The sequence below is a fragment of the Pyxicephalus adspersus genome, chromosome 1, assembly GCF_032062135.1.
Source record: "Pyxicephalus adspersus chromosome 1, UCB_Pads_2.0, whole genome shotgun sequence".
In the NCBI taxonomy this organism is placed as follows: domain Eukaryota; kingdom Metazoa; phylum Chordata; class Amphibia; order Anura; family Pyxicephalidae; genus Pyxicephalus; species Pyxicephalus adspersus.
This window is the reverse complement of record NC_092858.1, coordinates 17563611-17572768: the sequence shown is the minus strand read 5'-3', so window position 1 is coordinate 17572768 and position 9158 is coordinate 17563611. Positions and strand designations below refer to the sequence as shown.

Below are 9158 nucleotides of genomic sequence, written 5' to 3'. Positions count from 1 at the left end.
TTGATTTGGTGTTTAAAGAGCTTGGCTGGTCATCCTTTTACTGTTTGACTTATATCATATAATATACGCACATGATTAATATGAAACGGACCAGGCGTTATAGCTCAGAGTGCCTGAACATAGCTTTACACAATACCCTTGGTGTTCCAACTTTTTAAGACACTATACCAAGATAGTTATACTAATTTCTGGTAGTGGCTTCCCCATCATAGTGGTAGTCCAATTTATAATGTGCTTCACCTTAGACCTATTTAACTTGTATTGTAACCTGCACTTGTACTTTTTCTGGTATGTTTGCAAATAAAGTTTTCTAATGTAAAATATAAATATAAAAGGATATGCAGGAAGGAATAAGCCATTTGTTTTGTACGAGGAACAGTCAAAATTTGTTTTACATATCACCGTGTGATTCTGGACACATTAACAGGGGCAATAATAGGGAAGTGCAAAGTGTGCTGCTGCTGCACAAGGACCCCGAAGCCTCCCCAGCCAGCAGGGGCCCCAAATAAGTTAAATGGGGCACCCAAGTTAGACTTAACATGTGTTTTAGACAATACTGTGGACTGTGTTGTCTTGTGACACATCTCTAAACTAGATTACCCTGAAAGGATGTGGGGGGGGTACTAGATAAACCTGATACTTTGCACTGAATGGGAAAAATGCACATGAACTTTAAGAATACCCATAGGTACACAAATCTCTCATCACTGGTAGGGACTGAAAAATCTGGTTCACCTTTCATTATTGTAGCATTGCAGAACTTATTTCCTATTCATGTAACCAAAAGGACTCTCCATGCATAGTAAAAAGATGAAAAAGATAGTTTATTAGTCTCAATGGATATAATTTCAGTATTAGCAAGCCTTAAAAAAGCTCACTCATTAGGCCATGCTTTCAACATGACTTTGTAGTTTATAACTCATACAAGCAGAACGATCCAGGATAGCATACCAAACATAATGAATCACAATAGCATCTTAAATGTCAATTTTGTTTTCATGGTAATCAACGCTAAACAGCAACAGCACATATCACATCCAAACAAACCAAACTACAACAGAAACCAAAGCTACAGTATATCAAGGTAATAAACCAGCACCAATGTAAATATATACTTATGCTTATTTATAATTGTGTAAAGCCCAACGCAAACCTCCTTAACTAAGCAATGACTAAGCCTGGTCTATATAACCAATGGCAGCTATTAAACAGAAATGTTTGATTTATTTTTTTAAGTACCTCTGTATTCACGGTTATATTGCATACTGAAATACAGAAAATGTCTCTTCAACTTTATATATAAGATTGGGAAATGAAACAATTAATGACTGGTGGGATGAGCCCCTTTGCAGGGACATTTAGTAATATGACCATGGATTTTGTAAGGCGCTGCGTAATATGTTGGAGCTATATAAATTCTGTGTAATAATAAGGGAGGAATAGAAAGGGGTTACATGGATCCCAATGCAAAGTAAGAGAATCCAAATTAGAAAATCAATACGGAATGATAGATTCAACATTCGTTACATTCAACAGAAACATAGCTCTTGCAATATAATAATAAAAATTATTAAATATTATAAAATTATGATAAAAAGATGTGTAACCAGGTAAGGACCTTAATGAGTTGTCAAGTTAGGTTTTATTAGGTAACATTAGGACTCCACTTGCCACGTGGGGTATTTACACTTATCTAATACCTTGTTATCCTCTTTAGCAATAAAATCATGATCAATAGATGTGGAAATTTCTCTATTTATTTCCAGCAAACTCATAAAACTCTTGCACAGCTTGTACCTTACAATGAACTATGGGGTTGACTGACTAAAAGAAATTAGTTAATTCACCTACCAAGGCATATTATCACTTTGCAAAGTATCATTTACCTAGTTTAGTGAATGTAGTGATAGTTCACTTTGCAATGAATACCTAACCACATACAAGGTAATATTAAAAACACAGGATTTTTACTTGTAGATTGGTTAGAAGTTATCAGAGCTTCATCTCATGTACTAAGCTATGTGAAATATTCCCTGCAAGGCAATAATTCCCAAGTGCAAAGAAAATATTTCCTAAGTGAAGAGCAAGTACATTTTTAGCAAATCAACCCCATGTTTAACTTGCAGCATTTTTACATTACAAGTTTACATTACATAAATCTGTTTTTCAATACACAGGTTATATTTCAGCATTTCTCAACCAGGGATCCTCCAAAGGTTGGTGGGGAAAAGCTTCTGTTTTTACTCACATCATTGAGCAGCTAACAAATAACCTGCAGTGTGGCCTGAGGAAAATATAAGCAAATCACTGGTCCTTACTTTATTTTTATGCATTGTAGGCAGACCTGGATGTGAAGACTAAAGTCTCAGCCTTAGCATGGACCTATCAACTTTACAATTGTATGTGAATAAATTCTTGACATATCAATATAAAGCTTTATAAACAATATAAAGCAAGCTAATTTTGCCATAAAAAAGACAATATCCAGCCAAGAACTTTACCTAGGTTGAAATGATGCTATCAGTCTGCTGCATGTACGAGAAAGCATTTCCTCAGTCCCTTCTCCCCCAGTATTTTTTATTTTGTAGCAAGTCAGGGTGACAAGATGCAGTAGGGGTAAATCTGAGCTGCAGACACCAGGATTTGCATGACGGTATCCCTACTTAATGTACAGCGCTATATAAATATAGTTTAATAGTAATAATGGTATCGTTTCTGAATCAGTACATCAGTTCAGAAAGTAAAAGTAACCTAAGAAAATTCCTGAAAAGAAATAGCCCCATCCTTCTAGAGATAAAAGCAGTTGAAGGCATTTCCAGGGAGTACTGGGATCTCCATGAATGGTAATAAATGACTGTCAGAGTTATGCTTACACATTAGCATGCCAAAAAATATGTAATGCTGGGTAAACTTTTAGAGAGCTAGAAACATGCCATAACTCCTCTTCACATATCGTTCCTATGTTAGCATGCAGTTAAAATAAAATCTTTCTTATATATATTATATTAGTGAAGCTGTCTCTGCCTTAGTGTGGTAGCCTCAACAGTTGTGGATCAGAATGAACTGTAAAAAGAATGCAGGGTGTGCCTGGTGGATAACGGTACAAAGATGATATCTACATATCAGAACCCCAAATCCTCACAATGCAGCTGCTGCAAGTTAGATAGTAGGGATGGGCCGGCAATATTTTCAAAATCAGTTTCACTAAGGAATTTCCATTTATATTGAAAAGGGAATTTTCATTAAAATACAGCTAACTCCCACCATTTTGCAAATTTAACATGTTGACCTATTAATTGCAAATCCCCACAGTGGTCACTAAAACTACTATGGAAGTAAGTGGGGCCAGTGGGATCATGGTAATTTATTTTTTGGAAAATTTTTGCACAGGGGACATTTACAATGAGCTTGTAAAATGGTCAGGTTCATTTCATGCAATGGCTAAAACATTTGAAAAATATGTTTTTTTGTGGAAATTTGTTTTAATATAAATTTCTAAGTTTCATTCATCCCATTACCATTGTTTTGTCTGTCCTTGTTTTCAAAGGCCTTGTTGCCCCTGTGGCTGCTCAATGCATCACAATGAACAAAAAGATCAAAAGTGTGGAACTAAGTGTGTAGATCATTTTGCTGCTAAGTAATGTCAAAATTGAAACAACCAAATTCAATTATATATATATATATATATTTACACAAGGAGTCTTAAAAAAGTTTGAAACCTATAAAGTGCACCAAAGAACTGTGTTCTGTCATGTTTGTCATATGCCACCCACATGCTAAAGCCCACATATTGGAAACAATTAAAGTGGGAGGTTATGGAACGTCTAGCTTATAGTCCAGATTTAGCTCTATATAGTTTCCACCTTTTTTGGACAACTCAGAAGAGCATTAGTGGGAAGAAGCTTTTCATATTTTCATGTGATGATAATGTGAAAGCAGCGGTACATCAGTAACTATGCTCCAAAAACATTTTTTTGCTGATGGTATTAAAAAGTTGGAGCAACACTAGAAAAAAATGCATTGTAAAGGAAGGGGTCTATGTAGAACAGTGATGTCATTTGTTTTTCAAATTCCTAATAGAGTTAAAAAAGTACAGAATTTTTTTGAAGACATATATATATATATATTCCCAACAAAATCATCCCAAGATATTGTGCTCAAAAGAGTTCAAGGATTTCAAAATGCCAATAACCCTTCTGTACAGCAAAAAGTTGTGATAAAATAATCTGAAGTGCAACGATTCCAGGACAAACGAGTACTTTCACCACCACCAAATATCAGATCCACACTCTTTGGAATTAGGCGACTGTGATAAATACCATGCACAATAATCTCAGAAGTGTCAGCCTCAGGGTTGCCTCCAACACAAACTCAATCAAGTAATACCCAAGCTGAACAGCAAGCCTTACTGCCTCCATTAAGATTCCCTCCAAAAAACAAATCCAGGATGACATACATATATTAAACAGAACCTTCCTCCCATATGCACACAGATGTCAAACACAGAAATGGCCATGTTACGAGTTGCTGTGCCATTAAGTGGTAACTTAGAGTAACCCCATAGGACTAGTTGTTTAAAATTAGGGCAGACCCCATAGATGCAGTGGTTTTGAAATCACAGACCTCATATACCCACTAGCTTTTTGCAAAGATGACCATAAAGGACCAGTGGTTTAGAGCCATAGGAGTAGTGTCCTTTTGCTCTTATATTGGTCCTGATTTATTAAAGCTCTTCTTGGCTGGAGAGGAGTGGAATGGAAGTCATTTGCTATTTGTTATCAAATGTTGTAAATCCTGGACCAGAGCCATTGCAGATTTTTTGGATCACCCAGCTTCACCAATAAAAGTGTATCTTTTCCAGCCTTGGCGGGCTTTAATAATTCAGGCCCATTGTATTTTTCTAATAAAGCTTGTTATAATATTACCCTCTAGTGGCAGCTTCATGCAATTACTTTAATCATTTTGTGAAGAACCCGGTGGTTTAATTCCCATTTCCTAGCACCTCACCATGTCAGAGCTGAGAGGTATAGCTCTGCCCACTGAACCTCCAAACCGGCAATAAAAAAGTTTCTTACCCTCCGCAGCATGTTCCACTTTTGTTTTCTCCAGATCCGGGACGTTCCAGTTTATAAACTTCATATTTCTCTTCCACCTGGGTTCATCCTCTCCTGAAATGAAGGGGCAGGTGCCACGCCTAATAAGACTTTATCCTGCCCTACCTTGAGATAGAGTTATTATGGCAGGCCTGATATGCTGCCCTTTGTTTGTTCGTTGTAAGGCCATGCTTCTTCTGTCCTGGACTTTTTTCTTCATTCAGGTTTTCTTGGGATGGTATCTGATGTGATTCTGGTTGATGGAACACTTCCTGTGATCTGCTTGGTCTCAGGCAGCCATTTTCTTGTAGCAATTTTTTCTGCTCCGCTTGTTCCCCCCTTCCCACAATTTTAATGGCTACCTCTGTTTATTAGAGACTTGGTTGCTCATGGCGGTGACTAATTCCTCTGTGGTATTCTCACTGCTGTGGGTCTTTCCTTTAGTAAATTAGATATATCATTTTTGTCAGTCTTTCTGTAGTGGTAGGACTTCTTTTTTTTGTTTGCTTGCTGTTAACTTTATGTTATTTCCTTTTATTATCTCTCTCCCCCTAGTGTTGGTTTTGTTTATCTACAGAATCTTTTTTCGGCTCCCTAAAGCAAAAGAAGACTAAAAAAAACTCATCTTTCATTTCGCAGATCAGTCAGTCCCTCCAGAGGTTTCCTGGATCAGGTCCCACATCATCTTGGAGTTCTTCTTCGCCTCGAAGCTCTGGGTGCCGTCATCTTCCTTCTCCTTTTTCCGCCTACGACATCTGAGATCAAGTAGCCTGCCGTAGATGGGGGCAAAAAAAAAAAAAGGGGTACTGATCTCATTGCGCATGCTTGAGATCGGCATTTTTCCCCATTGAAGCAAAAGCTCCTTCTGCACATGCCCAAGATCGAAAGAAGCAGCCAGAAACGTCCTAGGATATGTGACGTGAGTATCCCAGGAGGCTCTGTGCTCACTTTCACTCTTTAACATTGCAGGGAGGAGCTTAAAAAAGGTTTTAAACCCCTCCCAAAAAAAGAATGTAATTTTTACCTTTCATAAAAAAGTTGTAGTGGTTTAGGTCAACTTTAAGTTTTGTTATTACTAAGTAGCCATGTTTCTTCTAGGCACCTACCATGAGTCTGCCCAGGCCCTGGCATTTCTAGCAGGAATCTTCAACTATAAGGTAGGAGTTTGTTGTCCTTTTTTGGCTTTAAAAATGAACATCTAACAAAAAATTATGTGTTGTTTCAGACCTGCAAAAGGTGAAAATGGAAGCCAATAGAGATATGTGCTGAGAAGGGAGAAGAGAAGTAATAATGAGAAGCATAGATGCTTGTTAGGGTGGCGCCCCCTGGCAGGTGATGCGGGATTACCTGGGGTGCAGAGTCTAAGTGTCTCCCAGTCTTCACCAGAGCACCCTGCAAGGGATGATGGGCCAGTGACCCTAATGCCTACCAGACTACTTTGCTGCAGGGAGCACACCAGGTCGTGGCCCCCAGGCTCTCCCCACCAGGGAAGCGCAGGACAGGGCTCCAATGTAGAGACAATGCAGATCAGGTACTAAGTTGGATGACAGCAGTTCAGGCAGATTGATGGTCAGGGCAGGCGACAGACAAGCGTAGTCCAGGTACAGGTCAGGAATCCAAAAGGTCATGAAATGTGTGAATGGGCAGCTCATAGGTAATAAGGCTGAGGATCCAGCAACCAGAGCCTGGAATTAGGGGCTATAAAAATAGGACTAGCAGCCAAAGACAGGACAAGGGTGGAACCAGGAATTACTCTGCCCACTGGCTCCTGCACGTTTCCTGAAATCCCCTTCACCTGTGAACAGCCTCAGAGTAAGTGCAGGGGATGCCAAAAAAAAAGGCATATCTTTGCACATCTAAAGGGAGGCTGAGGATGCTGCAGGCTGCTAGACAGATGATCTGCAGGTGGAGTGGTAACATTGCTCCCCCTGCCCGAGAGCAGCCTCCAGATGGCCCTAGATGTCTGATGGAATGCAGAAACCAACCTCTTGGCATGGATATCCCTGGATGGAGCCCAGAAGCTCTCTTCTGTTCCAAAGCCCTTCCACATTTTCTTCTCTTCTCGTCAGTTCTCTGTTTCGCCTAGGACTGAGCTTATGAAAGAACAGACTGGAGAAGCTTAACATTTTGGGATATGAAGTTGATTCTGTATTGAACCCCAGGTACCAAAGACTGGGCTGGGCAATTTGGCAAAACAGCAGGATGAAATCCAAAGATGTCCAAAAACAGAGACTGTGATGTAGAGGAGTGTACAGAGCAGCAAATTCTGCCATAGAAAGGAGATCGGCCCAGTTGTCTTGAGAGGCAGACAAGAAGCACCTCAAGTATTGCTCTAATGTTTGGTTTGTTCTTTCAGTCTGCCCATTGGTTTGCGGATGGTAACCATAAGACAGTAAGGACTGAATCTGCAGCTTCTTGCAAAGTTCTTGCCAGAACCTGGAAGTAAACTGGACTCCTCTATCTGAAACAATGTCATCAGGTACCCCATGAAGACCTACCACCTCTTTCATGAAGACTCCAGCGATAGTCACTGTGGATGGGGTGCCTTTCATAGGCAGAAAATAGGCCATCCTCATGAGTCTATCAACAATTACAAAAATGAAGGTGTAACCTTTCGAGGGAGGCAGCTCCAAAAAAGGTGGCCCCTAGGCACTCCCCACCAGGTGCGAGCGGGGCAGAGGCCTTCAATGTAGGGACACTGCAGATCAGGGACTAAGTTGGATGACAGCAGTTCAGGCAGCCTGATGGTCAGGGCCGGTGGCAAACAAACGTAGTCCAGGTACAAGCACAGGTCAGGGCCGGCAGCAGACAGAAGTAGTCCTGGTACAAACACAGGTCAGGGCCGGCAGCAGACAGACGTAGGCCAGGTACAAGCAGAGGTCGGGGAAGGTGGCAGACAGACGTAGTCCAGGTACAAGCACAGGTCGGGGAAGGTGGCAGACAGACGTAGTCCAGGTACAAACACAGGTCAGGGTAGGCGGCAGTCCAAGTCCAGTCCAAGTACAGGCACAGGTCAGGAATCCAAAAGGGCACAAAATGGCAGAGTGTGAATGAGCAACTCACAGGTAACCAGGCTGAGGATCTAGCTATCAGAGCTTGGAAATATAAATAAGACAAGCAGCCAATAGCAGGACTGGGCTGGAACCAGGAATTACTCTGCTCATTGGTTGAAGCTGGGTGCGCCAGCAAACCTGGAATGGATTTCTTCAAAGTCAATCAGTTTTGAATCCTACACCAGATCTATTCCAGGTCTCCTGGTTTATCCAGCTTCTCTGATGAAAGTGTATCTTCTCCAGCTTTGAAAAGCTTTAATAAATCAGGTCCTATAAGTCTAGCTTTAGCATACATAATAGATTTTAGATATTTAGGAATTTAGTGAAAATTCAGATAAAACCCCCTAGTCACTCATACTGCAGTGCTGGTTCCTAAAAAGCCAGCATCTGCACATTTGGCAGCAGTGAGAGTTACTGTACTGCACACTGCCACCCGTAAGCTTTCTCTGAGGGGCTGCCGTGGGTAGAAGTTGCAGAATATTCCCCGAGGCAGTGGTTCACTGGCATGAGGAAGCTGTAATCACACTGCATCCTTGTTACTAGCTTACAGGTGACGAGATGATAGGAGTAACTTTAGAAAGTGGGGGTAGTGGGGTGATTAGTTCAGTGTTTTAGGTATCTGTCAGCTATCCATGATCAGGATGAAGCTTTATTCAGAACTGGATGGAGAAGTTAGAGGTGAGAAAGTTGCAGAAAGTTGGAAAAATGAAAAGCAGTCGTCACATCTACAATACAAAAATAAAAATTCAAAAGCAACCATAAATCACTGGTGGAGTTCTTGGTTAGTTATCATAAGTGACAATTCCATGACAATTACCAAGACTGATTTGCTCTGTGGATCCAATAAAAATGTATTATACAGTATACAATAATATGCCCAAATCTATCCCTCTCAAAGGGCCTAATTTAATAAAGCTCTCCAATGCTGGAGAACATTCCCTTCTATCAGTGAAGCTGGGTGATCCAGCAAACCTGAAATGGATCCAGTCCAGGATTGAAACAATTTGCTAAC

At 40.4% G+C, this 9158-nt stretch overlaps 1 long non-coding RNA gene across 1 annotated transcript; it reads left to right on the top strand.

Annotated features, from left to right (window-relative positions):
- Nucleotides 1-5312: 5312 nt before the first annotated feature.
- LOC140324867 (uncharacterized) lies at nt 5313-8909 on the top strand. Its single transcript, XR_011919581.1, has 3 exons — nt 5313-6012; nt 6192-6250; nt 6319-8909. It is a non-coding gene; the product is annotated as an uncharacterized lncRNA (long non-coding RNA).
- The last annotated feature ends 249 nt before the right edge of the window (nt 8910-9158 follow it).